The sequence below is a fragment of the Thermobia domestica genome, chromosome 18 (genome assembly GCF_964235325.1).
Source record: "Thermobia domestica chromosome 18, izTheDome1.hap1.1, whole genome shotgun sequence".
Classification (NCBI taxonomy): Eukaryota; Metazoa; Arthropoda; class Insecta; order Zygentoma; family Lepismatidae; genus Thermobia; species Thermobia domestica.
In genome coordinates, this window is record NC_137471.1 from 171460423 (window position 1) to 171478744 (window position 18322).

General features: G+C 37.6%; 1 long non-coding RNA gene across 2 annotated transcripts; it reads right to left on the bottom strand.

The window, feature by feature from the left end:
* Positions 1-2652: 2652 nt before the first annotated feature.
* On the bottom strand, positions 2653-16345 carry LOC145675001 (uncharacterized). Of its 2 annotated transcripts, none has more exons than XR_014129097.1 (4): positions 16123-16345; positions 9695-9936; positions 7738-7909; positions 2653-4505 (listed from the first exon to the last, which is right to left on the bottom strand). It is a non-coding gene; the product is annotated as an uncharacterized LOC145675001 (long non-coding RNA). The 2 variants fall into 2 exon arrangements; XR_014129096.1 differs by having other exon boundaries at positions 16123-16327.
* Positions 16346-18322: the final 1977 nt, after the last annotated feature.

Consider the following 18322-nt stretch of genomic DNA (forward strand, 5'->3'; position numbering starts at 1 on the left):
GGCCTCAATCGACGATCCATCCATGAGCGAATGTTATCGCCACGACATAGGCAGCTACGACTGAAATGAACACGTGACCATCGCCACTGGACCTTGGCGCAGTGGCAGAGTGTTGTATTGTCTGATGAATCCCAATACCTTTATTATGACAATGGAGGGTGGATACTGCGGGACGGAGAGAACCTAGCGTGGGCTTAATTATGCTCTACGGAACATTCACATTAGCATCCACGCTCTAGTGGAGCTTGAACAAGGCACCATGACGGCCGAGGAGTATCGCACACTGATTGCAGACTACGTACACCCCTTCATGACGACCATGTTTCCCAATGGTAGTGGCATTTTTGGACAAGATAATGCACCATGTCACAATGGTAGGAGTGTGATGAAATGGTTCGAGAAACACAAGGGCGAGTTCCAAGTGATGTGCTTGCAGGCTCGTTGCCAGCCCCAAAATTTAGGGGGCGCTGGTAGAAGTTAGGGGGGCCGACCCAATCATATTATACTTTATCACCATATTATAGTTCATTTGCAAGCCTACCGTGAAAATTTTAGGGGGGCCAGCCAAAGTTTAGAGGGGCGCAACCCCCTAACCCCGGTGGATACGGACCTTTGTGCTAGGCCTCCCAACTAGCCGGATCTGCACCCAATCAAACACATCTGGTAGGTAATTTAACGTGACGTCAGAGCGCATTGCTCCCTCCCTAGAATTAACGGGAATTAGGTGACCTGTGTGTGCGCATATGGTGTCAACTCTCTCCAGCGACCTACAAGGATCATTGGGTCCATGCCAAGACGCGTCGCCGTTGTTATCCGTGCCAAAGGTGGACATACTGACGATTAGCTAGGTAGTCATAATGTTCTGGCTAATGTTTACGTATATTTTAACTAGTATATTTTGTCTGGAGTCGAAATTGGAGGCGTCTCCTCTCGAGTTCGGGGTCGAGTCGAGACAGAAACAGTCGAGACAGAAACAGTCAAGACAGAATCATTTTCGAGTCGAGACAATATTTTCTCGAGACGAGTCGAGACAGACTTAAATCTCCACCCGACTCGACTCGTGCGCATCCCTAATCACGATATCTACAACATATCACAGTTTCAGTAATTTTCATCGAAATCCAAAATATCACTATCTTCGGGTGCTTTCGAAAAAGTGGCCTCGTAGTGGTCAAACTATCAGTGATTGGTGGTAGTGCCCATTAAGACCTTTTCTCGGAATCACCATAGCTACAACATATCACGGTTTCAGTCATTTTTACCGAAATCCAAAACGTCGTTCCCCAAATAGCAAAAATGACTTGCAACAAACTTGCAGCAGATTTGCAATTCAAGTCTGGCAAACTTGCAGCAGACTTGTGATGCAAGTCTGCAAGTTTAATGCAAACTTCCTAGTTGACGCTCTTTGAACATGCAACACGCCTGCAGTGCAAATGTATAGTAAGTTTGCAAAGCAAGTTTCTACTTGCACTGCCAGTGCACAGCAAGTTGGCAGCAAGCTAGTCCAGGTTTGACGCAAGTCTCAGGAAGTATATCACGTGCACTGCAAGTGCACAACAAGTTAGCAGCAAGTTTGTGTAGGTTAAAAGCAAGTCTCTGCAAGGATACGACTTGCACTGCAAGTCCCTAACAAGTCTACAGCAAGTTTGTAGTAAGTCTTCTGCAAGTATATACTTACATTTCAAGGCTACAGCAGGTTTTCCTCAAGTGAGTGTAGTAAGTCTTCTGCAGGTATATACTTGTATTGCAAGTCTACTGCAAGTGTGTGGAACTTAGCATAGCAAGGACTTTACTTCCTCTGCAAGTCTTCTGCTAGTAATAGCACATTGAAGGATGCATTAGCGAGTACAGCTTGCACGTTCATTGCAGAAGAAAAGTGCATTATTTTGCTATAATACAAATATACCACTTGGCGAGACCAAGTGATGTACTTGTAAAAGAAATAGTAAAACATGCATTTTTCTTCGACAATGGAAAGTCTAGGCCGCGAGCTCATCTCGCCACTGCCTGCTAACTTACATATGACTTATGAAAGTGAAACGCTTGCAGAAGGTACTGCATGCAAACTTACACTCATACAAAAATCCAATTGATATCAAAGAAAATGACAATATGACCTAAAATTCTGCAACAGCAAAATGTGACAAAATAATCTAAAAATTCTTTTGCTGTAACCGTGAAAAATCAAGTTATTGTTTGTATCTGCATTGTGATTCGTTAAAACAGTTTCAACATGTGTGTAAGCTTCAAGATTATAGCAGTTATAATCCAACCACATGGAATTCTTTGACAAAACTATAACTAAACGCTAGTGCGTAAACCTTGATCTTCTGATAATGGATGCATCAATAAGACTCTAGAATACCCCCCTTTTTTTTATACCTTTGATATCAATTGAAAAAGCTCACCCTAGACTTACGTTACAGCAAGAAATACTTTTTTAACTTAACAGCGCACGTCGGAGGGTGAAAACTGAAATGCTTTCCGGTGATTTTAGCTCTTTTCATGTCTATTTAAAAATATTTCGACTTTTATAGGCTCGTGTTCATATTCTAAAGGAAATTAAATATAAACATAAAAGAAATTAATATTTCAATATTATAAGGAAAGCATTCTAAATAATATAAATGAACAACACTTAATTTAGTTTCATTAATTATATTTTGCCCTTGTTAGTTAACTTTTTTTTCGTCCATGGGCTAAATATGTAATACAAAATTTGCTTTTCAAAGTACTACGTTAATTCTTCCACTTGTTCCCCACCAACTGCAGCTGCTTCCTCTTTTTGCTGCTTCTCATTACTGAAATATAAAAGGAAATGCATACCGTTAATTTCTTATGTTATAAATTCATTACATATTTCATTAAATTAATTTTAAAGTAGTTTTCGCTTTATTAATTCCACAATGTCTGTAACCAAGGTGTCTACTTTTATATTTCGGGTGTTCTACTAGAAATACTGCCTACTACGACATATGGTCCACCCACCCCAGATAACAAAAATGACTTGCAACAAACTTGCAGCAGTTTTGCAATTCAAGTCTGGCAAACTTGCAGCAGACTTGTGATGCAAGTCTGCAAGTTTAATGCAAACTTCCTAGTTGACGCTCTTCGAACTTGCAGCACGCCTGCATTGCAAATGTATGGTAAGTTTGCAAAGCAAGTTTCTACTTGCACTGCCAGTGCACAGCAAGTTAGTCCAGGTTTGACGCAAGTCTCAGCAAGTATATCACGTGCACTGCAAGTGCACAACAAGTTAGCAGCAAGTTTGTGTAGGTTAAAAGCAAGTCTCTGCAAGGATACAACTTGCACTGCAAGTCCCTAACAAGTCTACAGCAAGTTTGTAGTAAGTCTTCTGCAAGTATATACTTGCATTGCAAGGCTACAGCAGGTTTTCATCAAGTGAGTGTAGTAAGTCTTCTGCAGGTATATATTTGTATTGCAAGTCTACTGCAAGTGTGCGGAACTTAGCATAGCAAGCCTGCAGCAAGCACTTTACTTCCTCTGCAAGTCTTCTGCTAGTGATAGCACATTGAAGGATGCATTAGCGAGTACAGCTTGCACGTTCATTGCAGAAGAAAAGTGCATTATTTTGCTACAATACAAATATACCACTTGGCGAGACCAAGTGATGTACTTGTAAAAGAAATAGTAAAACATGCATTTTTCTTTTACAATGGAAAGTCTAGGCCGCGAAGGTTAATGCTCATCTCGCCACTGCCTGCTGACTTACGGAAGTGAAACGCTTGCAGAAGGTACTGCATGCAAATTTACACTCATACAAGAATCCAATTGATATCAAAGAAAATGAAAATATGGCCTAAAATTCTGCAACAGCAAAATGTGACAAAATAATCTAAAAATTCTTTTGCTGTAACCGTGAAAAATCAAGTTATTATTTGTATCTGCATTGTGGTTCGTTAAAACAGATTTAAAATTTGTGTAAGCTTCCTGATTATAGCAGTTATAATCCAACCACATGGAATTCCTCGACAAAACTATAACTAAACGCTAGTGCGTAAACCTTGATCTTCTGAGAATGGATGCATCAATAAGACTCTAGAATACCTCCCCCTTTTTTTATACCTTTGATATCAATTGAAAAAGCTCACCCTAGACTTACGTTACAGCAAGAAATACTTTTTTAACTTAATAGCACACGTCGGAGGGTGAAAACTGGAATGCTTTCCGGTGATTTTAGCTCTTTTCATGTCTATTTAAAAATATTTCGACTTTTATAGGATCGTGTTCATATTCTAAAGGAAATTAAATAAAAACATAAAATAAATTAATATTTCAATATTATAAGGAAAGCATTCTAAATAATATAAATGAACAACACTTAATTTAGTTTCATTAATTATATTTTGCCCTTGTTAGTTAACTTTTTTTTCGTCCATGGGCTAAATATGTAATACAAAATTTGCTTTTCAAAGTAATACGTTAATTCTTCCACTTGTTCCCCACCAACTGCAGCTGCTTCCTCTTTTTGCTGCTTCTCCTTACTGAAATATAAAAGGAAATGCAAACCATCAATTTATTATATTATAAATTCATTACATATTTCATTAAATTAATTTTAAAGTAGTTTTCGCTTTATTAATTCCACAATGTCTGTAATCAAGGTGTCTACTGGAGTTTACTTTTATGTTTCGAGTGTTCTACTAGAAGTACTGCCTACTACGATATATTGTCCACCCACGCAGCTTGTGCAATATCTTCATCACTATCTCAGCGTTTTACCTTATATCTTAAATCTTATATAAGTAGTATCTATCAACGCTATCCCGAATCTAATATATTATATACAAACTAAACCTTTTCTCTTTCTCTGGCTAGATATTTTTTCTCTAAATTCTAGTGATTTGTTTGAGAAGTGAGTGATTAAACACTGTGATTGTTTCCAATAACTGAGACTTAGAACGTGTAATTGTTTAAAGGAATGAGACATTCAGTACACAGTTTAGGTCTCTTGAGGGTTAATAAACACTGGCATCTTTTGTACCTTCTACGTCTGCTGTCCCATTGCATCGGCGGTAAAGACGTTGAATCCGCTCCCTGCGGTACTCGGTTCAATAGAGTTGTTTACTGTACTGCTACAGGTTATAAATGGATATGGAGAGACTGTAGTTCGGTGTAGAGACTGAAATCTTAAGAATCCGAATGAGGGAAATAAGCGCGAATGAACAGAATGTGTCAGAGTGAGCAAAATGAACCAGAATGAGCCCCTGTGTGTCCTTTTCAGGGATTTTAATAATTTCTTTGTGGTAGACAACACTGTCGCGTGTTATCTTCGTCACCTATTGTTACTTCTCCGAGTCTTGTATTCTTGAAATGTTCAGTTTAAGAAACCTAAACGTGACTTCATGAATGTCCAGTCAGCTTACTATATTCTTTGTCTTCAAACAATCACTTATTCTCAAGTGTGTTGCCGTTTCATTCTTACAAATTGATAAAAGAGGTCCTGTTTGTTACTTTTGTTTCTAAATTCAATTCTAAATAAGACACCTGTATGACCATCTTGTACTTCAGTACTACACTCCGACTTCATCATCTTTCTGAATCTAGCTGGTACACTCGAGGACAAAACTTGGGTCCTCGACAATATTTTAAACAGATTTACTGGGTATCTAATCAGCCCTCGAGCCATTCAACGAATCAGCTTCAAGAAGCGAAACGCATAACTTTTACTACAAAGCAGAAGTAAGTATTACCCTTATATGATATTTGACAATTATTAAAGATTTATTTAAGTGTGTAATAAAGGGCTGCATTATAGGTGGCATTTGCATTATAATAGAGGGATCTATCATTCGCTGACGCGATTAAGAAATCTATTAAATATCCAGTCTAGTTTCCTTTTACGAAACTCAAAATCTAGTTTTCATTTACAAACCCATCAATTATAAAATTGCATACTACTTACAGCCTAATCAACCTAGTTTTAGCTTGGTGCAGCCAATCGCATGTGTTTCCTTTCACTTTCTCATCAGTAGTATTAATGTACACTTTCTTACACGCATGTCAAAACAGAAATAATTAATTTTATAAAATTGTATTTGAGTATACACAGCAATGCAAGACACAGGTAAGGACGAAGTTTTATGAACAAGTCTACATCAATATATTCACATTTTTTTCGTAAGGACAGAAAGATCTGGAATTATTTATTCATATTGTAAAAAGCAGCTTGGACATGGAGTTAATTCCATCCCTTTGTTTTTCTCATTTTAAATGAAAAATACAAGGTAAACACCACGGACATTGCTGCAGAGTTTACAAACTGTAAACTATAGCGCGAAAAAATATATGTATAAAATTTATTCATACAATATGTAGTTCTATTGGCTGTGAGAATTAAAATCTAAATTCTTACAAACAACTATGCAAAACAAGTTTAAAAATAAAATAAAAATTAAAAAAAAAACTTTCGAAGGGAAAAGCGTGGAGAGCATTATCATTAGTATATAAATATTTATTATTTGATTTATATGAGAGCGCTTCCCACGATTCTATCTTTCAAAGAAAGATCAAATTTGAAATTCTAAAAGCGAAAAAAACTCGCAAGTTTTTTCTCGAATTTCCATAATCAGACCTTCTTTTATATATATATATATATATATATATATATATATATATATATATATATATAGATTTTTCTCTCAAATTCGTATTTTCGAGTTAGAAGCGGATGTGTTTACGTCTTCGTTAGTGACAATATTGAAGCGCCTCTAAAGGCAAACAAAGCCTCGAATCAAGGTAAGTTACCGGATCATTGTTGTACATGGGAGAAAGCACTTCTCAACCCTAACGTCACCGCAGGCGACAAGCGAATATTTCAGCAGTAAATTAGCCCCGAAAACTTATTTAAACGGCAACAGACAACTTCTAAGAGCCAAAGGTCGTCTTACGTATAAAGTAACAAAAAAGAATAGGAAAAATGTAAACTTCCAACGACACATTTTGTTGAAAGAAACTCGGACTCGTCTTACAGGTTTGTCATTTGTTAAAAATTACGACTAAAGTCAGGCCCGATATTGATAGCTACACAAATTTGCAGAGATTTCCACAATTCTGGTAAACAGACAATATATAGGTAAAACTGAAAAATGTCTTCCTTCTGGTGAGTAAAGCGCAATCCTATATAAATATTTTAAAACTACATTTAATATTTTTAAGGAACCTCTTTTCATACTAGGGTTAAGTCATAAGTCATGACAACTATTTCAATATTTATTTAAAATAAAATCACGCTAAACAGCTGCCTAATTCAATAATTCGAATGTAGCGTCAAAAATCACCGATGTTCCAAAGTTAATTTACTCCCAGCAATTATTTCAGTTTCTTTCAGCAACACCTACTTGACATCTTAATGAAGAATTGCCATGTTGGTGTCTTGGTGCAATATACGATGTGGGTGAAGGCATAACAAAGTTGTAAAATCTTTCAAAAATTTTAAAATGCATATTATTTATAGCTTACTGCCCTCACCTTTTAAAATCTTAGACATATTCACAAACTAAACTTGAAAGAATGTATTTCTACCTCTTGGGCATCTACGGGTCAGGCCGGGATAAGGGAAGGGAAGGATGTGGACAGGCAGAGTCCCAGAATCTACCATCCCATCATTCGTCTGCTGGAAGTAAAGACATAAGGGGAAACCTCATCAGGTAGTCCGATCGGAGCATTGAGATTTATAGGTATCAGTATAAAGAAAATTTTATATAAAGTACTTACGTAATACAATATTCCCAATTTGTGTCCCAATGAACGCTTTCTTATCCAATTTCTTCGTCGATCTCCCACTTAACGTGAACATCTGGGCCAATTCATCATGTAAGAGGCGTCGGAGCATATTATTGATGAGCGTCTTCTCATCACGACCACCAGTACTGATTAACATTTAAACCTGAAAAAATGCAGATATTTAATGATTCTATTTTTCACAATAAGCAACTACAAGCTTACATATTACATGTAAAAGACTAAAGTTGTCTTATTAAGAACTATCTTTTTCCTCTAAAACGTGTTTTTCCCACTCACATTAAACAAAAGTGGCTATTACAAATTAAAACATAGAGAGTATAAGCTTGCAAAGAAGGCTGTTCCTATTCACATAAACGATTTCATGCGTGACGCATTGTGATTTTCTATTTTGTTCATTCCTGCAACAATTTCACTGTTGAATTATTTGCTAATCACGAATCAGTCAACTGATTTTAACAATGGAGAATATGGAAAATAAATAGAACCCTTTGCATGGTTATGAGCTTCCTTCTCTGAAATTTTGAACCAAGTTAAAAAATACTGAGAGGTTTCTGCCATTTGGTATATAAGCTCTCTCTTTTTCGGTGCACAAATAAAATCATTACGAGTGAAGGCCATCAGCAGAAACTGAAAATCGGAGATAGTTCCTTGCTGTTTTCAAGCAACAGTAAAGGAACTGGAGCTCGGTAATGTAATAAAAATTTTCAATAGAGAAATTATTTCCGAATAAGCTTCTGCAGGTTTTGCAAGCATGCAACAGAAGCAGCTAGATCATTAACCTGTTTAAGAAAGACTATACAGAGATTTCAACTATTAGTTATCTTTTCACTTTTCTAGTAAACTAAAAATATCTACAGAAATAAAATATCGTATTTGCCTAAAAATAAGCATGATCCAATTCTATTCGTAAAAATCTAGTACGCAGCTTACATGACATGAGCAAACTTTCAAACAATCATCATCATCATAATAATACTTATGTCAACAATATGGTGCTTGTTGCTCATGTTATCACTAGCATCTACAAAAGAAAGATAGAAGTATTCCATAATTTATTAGGCACTAATAAATTTCATTGGACAATTCCCACATGCCAATCTTTGCCCTTCTGTTTTTCAAGCTATAGTGGAAACTGTCGAACTCAAAAAAAAATCTTGGGTTTACTAAGACCCCGTCTCTCCTCAGTGATGCACTTCGGAAATTTCTACGTGGAACTATAAAAAACTTTAAAAAAAAATCAGGATGACTATAAACGTAATTAGAACCCACAACCTAGCGACTGATTACCCAACGCTCCACGCCTTTTAAAATTAACTTTCAATCGATTCCGTCGACTGTTTAAGGCTAACATTGCTTCAAAAATAAATTAAGGGAAATGAAACGAAATATTTAGTTTAGCTCCCCATGGTTGTGCCAGCTTAGGGTGAAGGAGACGACAAAGGATGGATGAAATGCTGGAATGAGAAAGTGGAAGGAAATGGGAAAGCCCCGATAAATCCCACGAGCACGATGTTGGCAGGGCTGCGATCGAACACGGATCCTTGAAACTAGAAGTGAGTACTCTACTTCTGAGCCACCATGGGCCCTGGTTCGAACAGGCCCACGTAAACAGTATTTTGAGGAATACGGTTTACCATACAGCATTAGATGGGAAGCACATAATGTATGTGCCAAGTAGTTTCAGACTGTATGAGAGAACGAAATATCGGGAAGGTTTCCCATGACTTCTGTCAGTGAATAGAAAAACATAGATCAAAGAAAGTAGCACTCACTACAAGCTAGAAAGGTATAACCTATAAATATAAAATAAAAAGCAACGCCTGACATATCGATGAACAGGTAATACCTGTAGAATTAGGATCTCAGAATAAACTCCAACTACAATATAATATACACACAGCTACATTCAAAGAAAAATGTTGCTTACCAATTTCAATCTGAGTTTAGAGTTGTCCTTCAACTGTTGTTCAAACTTATGGAAGTCTTCCAATGTTTTCAACGGTAGCACGCCCAAAGAAGCAAAATGGTCGTCATTCTCGTCTTCTTCTGATATAGCCTTACTGCCTCGAATATTATTCACCTTTTTATCCAGATTGTTTACACTGTTTGATAAATCTATCATCCACTGTTGTAGAATACTCCACTGTCGATTCGAAAACGATTCATGTACTGCAACAGGTAATTTCATTTACGTCAGTGTAAAGTTGAATAAATTGTAACGTTCACAAAGCGTATACATTCCGTGAAATTATATGAGCTACCACTAACCTGTTCCTTTTTAGATTTCTAAGGTATATATATACTGTATATATAGAATAATCTTAGTTTACAATAAAAGTTACACCAGCAACAAAAAGCTTGGTGAATGTAATTACGTAGAAAAAATGGGGGACTAATAATAAAGAGAAAGTATACAACTTTTTATAGAGTGGGAGTTATGTGGTTGAGAAGTAGATCGATTGGCTGCGCAGCTGGTAGGACATTGGACGTAAGCTCGAAGGTCCCAGGTTTGATCCCCGGTTCATCACGTAACTTACACTCCTTAAAAAAATAATTTGCACCTACAGGGATTTGGCATATCAAAATCGGAAGGTTAACCGTTATTACGAGAAAAAAAAACATTATGGCTCTTATTCACCCACATTTTACCACGCCTATTTTAATGGAGCTGACAGGAAAATGGCTTAACCATCCGAGTGACAACAGCTAATAAAGATACTGTAGCCAGGCAAACACAATAGGGCCCTTCGGAAATATGTCAGCCAAACTTGCCCGTTAGAGATTACCAAGCGTCGAATTCGACCAGCTGAAGTCCAGCAGAATTCCTCAACAATGTAACAGTTCAATTTTTACACTATACGAAAAACGCTTGGCGGAGTAAAAATTGTTGGATGTTTTAGAGTTTAGAGTGGAGGAGTTATTGTATAAAATAAATAAATAAATAAGTAAATAAAAAAGTAGGAGTTATGAAACCCGGATTATCTAAGTATCAGAGCGCCATTAGTGGCAGGTTTTTGAAACTAATCGGTCATAGAACACTTCAATGACTTTTGCGTCGTTCGAACCGTGAAATGACAACAGGACATAACGTTCGAATGAGTGGAACTAGAATTGCATGGCCGATTACGTTCTGATGATTACTCCAGGTTGCATAACTTTTTTTTAAGGGGGGCCGCGGTGGCTCAGTGGTAGAGCGTTCACCTCTTGTGCTTGGGGTTCCGGGTTCGATCCCAGCCCCCGTCAAGTGAACTTTGTGGTGGACAAACACCGTGTGCGTGGGTTTTCTCGGGGTACTCTCGTTTCCTCCCACTTTCTTCATTCCACCATTTCATTCATTACTCATCATCACCGTCTCCTTTAGCCTAACCGGCATAACTGTGGGACGTAAAACTTAAAGATTTCATTTCAACTTTTTTTAAAGTAACTTCTTTACTCCAAACTCTGAAACATGCATGAAAATTAAAGTGGCTGGTCAGGGAGACGGTGATGATAAGAATGAAATGGTGAAATGAAGAAAGTGGGAGGAAACGGAAGAACCAAGAGAAAACCCTTACACATGGTGTTTGTTCACCACAAAGCCCACTTAACGCAAGCTGGAATAGAACCAGACCCCACGCACAAGAGGTGAACACTATCACTGAGCCACCGCGGCCCCGTACTCAGAGAAGAATATGGCAGTATTATATCCCATGGGCCTGTAAACGTCTGATGAGACAGTCCGCAAAATTAACTTTAAAAAAAAAATGGGTTTATGCGGAGGCGGCTGCCATACGTCCCGTAAAAAACGGGACAGTCCCGTTTTTGGGCCGAGTGTCCCGCGTCCCCGTAAATTCAGTCGTGACAGGGAAATGTCCCGTATTTTAACTCCGTTCCATTTCTGCTATCAATATCAGCTTATTCGAAAAGTGAAAAAAAAAATATGACTGTCTGGAAATCCTGTATTTAGTGAATGAACAGTGCGCTGTTGCAGGTAACAGTTTCGAAGAAGTTATTACACCACCCTGTTCGACTTGATAGCGAGCGAAATTTGCAATGCTACTTTTTCCATTGCACTTTATGGAAACTCTGATACTTTCCGGATTAAAATAAAATGGCTTTGAGTGTTTCTACATTTACAAACACAGGGAAGATGACTAACATTTTCTCCAGCAACACATTAGATAAGTTAACAAGAATTATCATCTATTTCAGAGGCTAGGGCACAAAATTGTGCTTTGGTCCAGGTCTTAGAAAAATGTAAATCTGGTCCTGACAATTACACACGACACAAGGAGAAAAATCAGCTTTTCATCAGATTAAACTGACGAACGTATTTTGGCAAATACAGCCATGTAAATAAATATTGCTAAACGCGCGAAGAATATTGAAGGTAGATTGTACCCTGATTTAAATAATTTGCATATTGTTTTCCTGTAAAGCATTTTTATAGCACATCTTAAGTTTTTAGGCATCTTCAGTACGTACAATTAATTGCAGGGTACGAAGAGAGAAAAGCAGCAGGTGCTTAGTGAACTTTCGCTTATTATATTCTTCTAAAAAAAAAATTAAATCTTTTAGTTTTAGTCTCATGGTTATGCCTGCTATGCTCAAGGTGACGATGATGATGAGAAATGAATGAAATGACGGAATGAAGAAAGCTGGAAGAAACGTAAGATTCCCAGAAAACCCACGCACAAGGTGTTTGGCGCAAGCTGGGATCGAACTAGGGACCCCATGCACCAGAGGTGAACGCTCTACCACTGAGCCGCGGCGGCCTATTATACTTTTGTCCATAACCAGACTACAGTTCATTGCATTGTGTTGGAAAGTTGAAAGGGGGATCTGAGGTGTCCGTATTCTCATGGAGAAAATATGGGAAGTTCATTTACGCTGGAAGATATTAATTTCACGTAAAACATTTTGAAACATTTATTTATTTCATATAACATGAATTGTATGTTTGTTGTAAATTAATAGACCCGTTTTGGTATTCATATTTGGCAAACGTCAGTCAGGCTTCTGGATGACTTGATCTATACTTGTTCGTTTGTCTGCCGAGCTCCTTCATGACTAAGCGGTTAGTGTACGCTTCTTCGGCGTGGGAGACCAGGTCTGGTTCCCGGAGGGAGCTCATGTGGTTCGCATTCCATGTTAATCAGTAGGTCCCGTCTCATATAGCCTCGCTGCTGAAAGGGACGTTAAACACAAAACCAACTCAACTCGTTTGTCTGCCTCTACCACACACACTACAGGGTACAACTCCCGGCCTTTTAAGTTAAAATTTTCAGAGTACAAGCACGAGACACACTAAATTTCCTGTATAGAGTTTGGCGGCATACCAACGTAAAATATCAAAATGGCGGCCATTTTTTCAAAACAGCGAGTATCCATGGTACGAAGCGCAATTTTCAGTCTTTTAAGTTGAAATTTCGATGGTAAAAGCACGAGTTACGCTAAATTTGCTGTACAGATTTTCTCGGCAATCGAATGTAAAATTTCAAAATGGCGGCATTTTTTCAAAAGAGCAGTAAGTAGAAAATTGTTGCAAGTTATGACAATGACAATCTTGAAATATAAATCACATTTTAACACTTTTAGCCCAAAGACATTGAAATATTTAAAAAAAAAACAATTAAACCCGAAAATACCCGAAAAAAACATATGGGCCCAGGTGGGTTGGGCTTTTTCAAAAAAGCACGGGTTTTTTTCAAACCTGCTAATACATAGCATATTATTTATTTATTTAAATGTGCTGTGTAAACAGATGTGATAAGAGTTATTGTAGCTAAAAAAAAACTCACTATGATTATTTTCCGTGTATTTTGGAAAATACAAATAGTTCACCTTTTGCTGGACCTCGTTCAATATCTGTTAGATTTAGCAAACGCGCTGTCGTTCTTAAATATTAGCACGTACCGCTCGGAAACTTCCGAGAATCCAACGATGCTGTAACATTCCGCTAAGTAATTCCATCATCACTTATGAAACAAATACAACTTCAGGTATTATTAAGCATACAAACGACAAATTCTCCATTTCGCACGGTAATTTTCTCAAAAATTTGACTAAAATTAACACACGCCCCCTTTCCTGGTTTCCTATGGTGACTCGATCATCTTGTGCCTCTGGTTGCCCTCGGGTAATTTGGAAGCGGATCCATGGTTCCCAAACAAATTACGAGCTTCAGTTAGCTTAGTTCGGGGGAGGTTTTAGAACACTGGTCCTCTCACGTGAGTCAGATTTGCTGCTTTCTGTACAAAAATCAATACTTAATCCACACGCACTATTGCCGAGCGAGTGAAAGCGCGTTTGAAGCCCCGCAGGGCACGTTGCTTCTACGTTTATTATAACTCAATGGAGAAGGAGTGTGTTCTAGAACCTTGCTCCTCGTCCCAGAGCAAGCAGGATGGGAAAGGGGGGCTTCGGCACTTTTGTGGCAATATATGTCGGTGTTCCGGGCAAGCGGTTAATACACTTATGTCGTTTGGGGGATAAGGAGTGTCATATTATAAAGTTTTTGGAGCGCCATGGTGTGTTAAAACGTAAAATCAACTATGTGACGTGTGGAAAAGAAGTAAAAATTCAAAACAAACGAATTTCTCTTCGCAGCGGACCATTTGTACCCGGGAAACCAGTGAAGCCATTTTGAAAGTAAGAGTTATTAGAATTATTTGTTTTTGAAGATGAAAATTATTGCGGATGTCTTATGCATTTTTCCACTATCCTTGTTTATGCGTATACCCCCGTCGCTGACGCGCCTGCTCCCTACGGACGCACCCCTCGGTCCCCCTGCTGCGTTCTTGCTCTGACTCGGATAGATAGCATTCGTGCTTTTAGTGGCCACCTAGCACAAATTAGTTCATGGTTTATGCATTAGCTCCTCGTTTAGTGCATGCTCTGCAAGAAGAAATTGGAAAACGCAATAAATATGTGAAAATTTGGTAGAGCCGTCTGCTCGAGTAATGCCGCATTTTTGCACAGTGAAACTGGAGGGGCGTTCCTAGACTTCTCCATTATTTTGGATTAACTTTAGTTACTCCCCTCCGTTTTGACAAGACATCTGCAAAATTTATAGGAGAAATGAGGTAAGGAATGGTAATTTCGAGTTCTTACTACTGCTACTACTACTAGTACTACCACTACTACTACTACTACTGCCATGGTAATGAATTTAAAGAACACAACGAGCGTTGCGGGGCTACTAACCCACCTTCGTTCGCTCGGCAATATTCTGTGAATTAAGTAGGCTATTGAACTTTTTCGTAGGTTTGATAGATCAGAGATACATCTAAAAGGTAATAGTACTCTGTGAATTAAGTATTTCTATTTTTTGATAGTGGAGGGAAATATTTAAAATTAAGCCATTATTTGCAATTACCGTCGTTATCTCTACCCCGTTCTCGATTTTAATGGAGTGGAAATAAGGATCAAAAAGCTACAATTACATAAGTATTCAATTAACTATCAATGTACACAAGGGCAAGGTTCTAGATTACTGCTCCCACTTCCCATTGAGCAGTAATAAAGACAGAAAACAACGTGCCCTGCGGGACTCTAACCCGCCTTCACTCGCTAACGCTCGCTCGGCAATAGCCTACTGTATAAGTTAAATGTATAAACTTTAGTACAGAAAAAAACCTACCCAGCTACTAATCTACATGGGGGACCAGTAATCTAGAACCCTCCCGTACACAAGTAAACTTCACATCAAATCTTCAGTTGCAGTAGCACACACTCTGTGAATTATGTATTTCGATTTTTTTCTAGGTTTGATAGTGGAGGGGAATAATTAAAGTTGAGCAATTATTTCCAATTACCATCGGTATCTCTCCCCCGTTCTTGACTTTAATGAAGTGGAAATCAGGATCAAAAAGCTACAATTACATAAGTATTCAATTAACTATCAATGTACACAAGGGTATTATGCAAGTAAACTTCACAGCAAATCTTGACTGCAGTAGCACGAAATTGCAGTAGCACAGTATTTAAACATGAGTTCGAACACAATTCACATTGCGGCCAATGTTACAAAACATTTTTACATTGGTTTTATTAACCAATATATAGTAACATCGAATGATAGAGATGGACCAGTGATAAGTTATTTTGATTTTTTTTTTGTCCTGACTGTCCAGTTCATAGTAACAACTGAAAATAGACAGTAGGAATTACGGCTCATATCCGATAATTAAGATATGTGTGTGTGTTTTTACGCATATAAAGACATATTCTGCTGTACAAACTGATTAATTTTGTATGCCATTTACAAACCCATCATTCACTGTATACGAAAATACACTCAGTATATTTTTCTCAACAACTTAGTCAAACATTACACGTTTAAAATATAAATTATCTCTACATCTGGATACTTACGTAATTATCTTAATTATTCACTTCTACCTTCACTTAGCACCTGTACAAATGGCGACCTGGAGGGCAGATTTCTAAGATTAGATTTTGTGCCACCTCTTGGTAGAAACTAGAACTGATACATTTGCTACAAAGTTCCAGCAAACCTCCGAGGCTAGTAAAATCTAGCAAGTGAAAATCAAATTACGACATTTGCGGGTAACTCTTTCAAAAAGCCTGCAGCAGGTGTACAGTGCACGGAAAGTCTAGCAAGTTAAAATCAAATATAATGAAAGACTTGCTGCAAACCAACATGCTATTAGGGTATATGCCTTTTTGTTGATGTCCTGGACATAGTCTTCCATCTGAGGTATCTATCTATGGTGTGTCTTAAGTATTAACGGTTTTGGAGATTCTAAGACGATTGTCGTTAACAGCGATGGAAGTAAGTGTGAATTACTGTGAAATCTGGAGCGTTTCTTAGGAGCCAGAATTACTATAGTTTCGGTTTTAGCAGCATTGGATTTCAGTCGACGTTTATTGCACCACAGAACAAACGTGTGTATTATTTGTTGTAAGGCTTTGTTTACTTAGTGAATAATACGGCCAATTGCAAGAAAAGCTGTATCATCAGCGTATGGATATAACAATAGTTTGTGGGGGAAGAGGCATGTCAACAACATAAAGTAGATATAAAAAGGGTGAAAGTAAAGAGCCTTAGATATGCCTGAGTGCATAAATATTGTTTGATATGACTGTTGATTAATGTATTCGTAAGTTCGGTGGCCAAACAAGAAATTGTAAACAAAACGGATATATGCGATTAGAAGGCAAGAATGTAGCAGTTTTGAAAGCAAACCGTAACGCTACACGTCAAAAAATGCCTTCTCTAAATTAAAGAGTACCAGACAGGATGGCTCGGTGGTATTATACTGCTTATGGATGCAGTTGAGGAGACGCAGAAGCTGATCGTTGATGCTAATTTGTGGGCGGGAGCCTGCTTGATGGTGTGGTAAAGATGGTAATGAGAAAGATGAACATAAAGTCATTTGACGTTATTTTTTTCCTAAAATTTTGGTGAAGATTCTGTTGAGCTGTATTGGACGGTATTCTTGATTTTTAAAAAAAACAAGAGAAATTTGGATGATTTCTAAGATTGAGCAGTATTGGTGGACTTTGTCTTACATGTCGATAGATGTTATTGATTTCAGGGTCATTATAACATTTATGATAGATGACATTAGTCATTTGCGTGGTAGAAATGAAGGTAGTGAGTGCTTTGTGAGTAGATACGTTGGGTTGAAGATGAATATGTGGTGAATTGAAGTTGAAATGGTCTACAGGATGATAATTAAAATACTAAGTGAATGATAGAGGTATGAAAATCTCCTATAATTTGGAAGCAAAGGTTTTAGCTTCTTCTTGGTCTCTGTGCAATTCCTGATCGTGATGTAAGAGAGGATAAAAGGTTTGGGTAAATTTGCCAGCTAATACGTTGAAACGCATCTAATATTGCGAAGGGTATGATATGGCAGAAATTGTGTATCAAATTTTAATCCATTGTCGTAATTTATATATTTTAAGATAATTAAACACTGTTCGGTGGAGGGCCCTATGATGCTAAAGAGCTTCGTGGTTGCCAGTGCAAACATATTCTGTATAGATTTGACGTGAGTGTTTAACTAGACGAAAGTATCGCGGAGGAATTTTAGGATGATGAGGTGACATATATGCGGTTTGAGAGATGAACTGCTCAATTGCGAGTTGAATGATTGGTGGTAAAGATTAGAGTGGATTAACTCTTAGAATACCAAGCTTACAATGTTAGGTAAAGTGAGTTATTTTGACCCATTCCTGCCTCTTGTAAAAAATATATATGGAGTTTCATTCAGGGAGTTAAAATTTTTAACGTACAATGAAAAGGGCAATGTACCTAATCGTTCTTTATATTACAGTACATTTTATACGCAGTATACACTGTCAGTGGCGGCTCGTGATTCTTTCAAACAATACTTGAATTATAGTACGGTAACATTATAAATTTATACATAGAAATACGCTGTCTTTGTTAGGAATAAATTCTGTCACACATTGTATTTTGATTACACCTGACAGTCCTTGCAGAGCGGTTTGCTGGTGCAGTGCGCTTTGAAAGCAAGCATGTGACAGATTACATACTTTTGAGGAGTAAAGAATCACGTAGCTTGCGGAATGGTTAATGGAG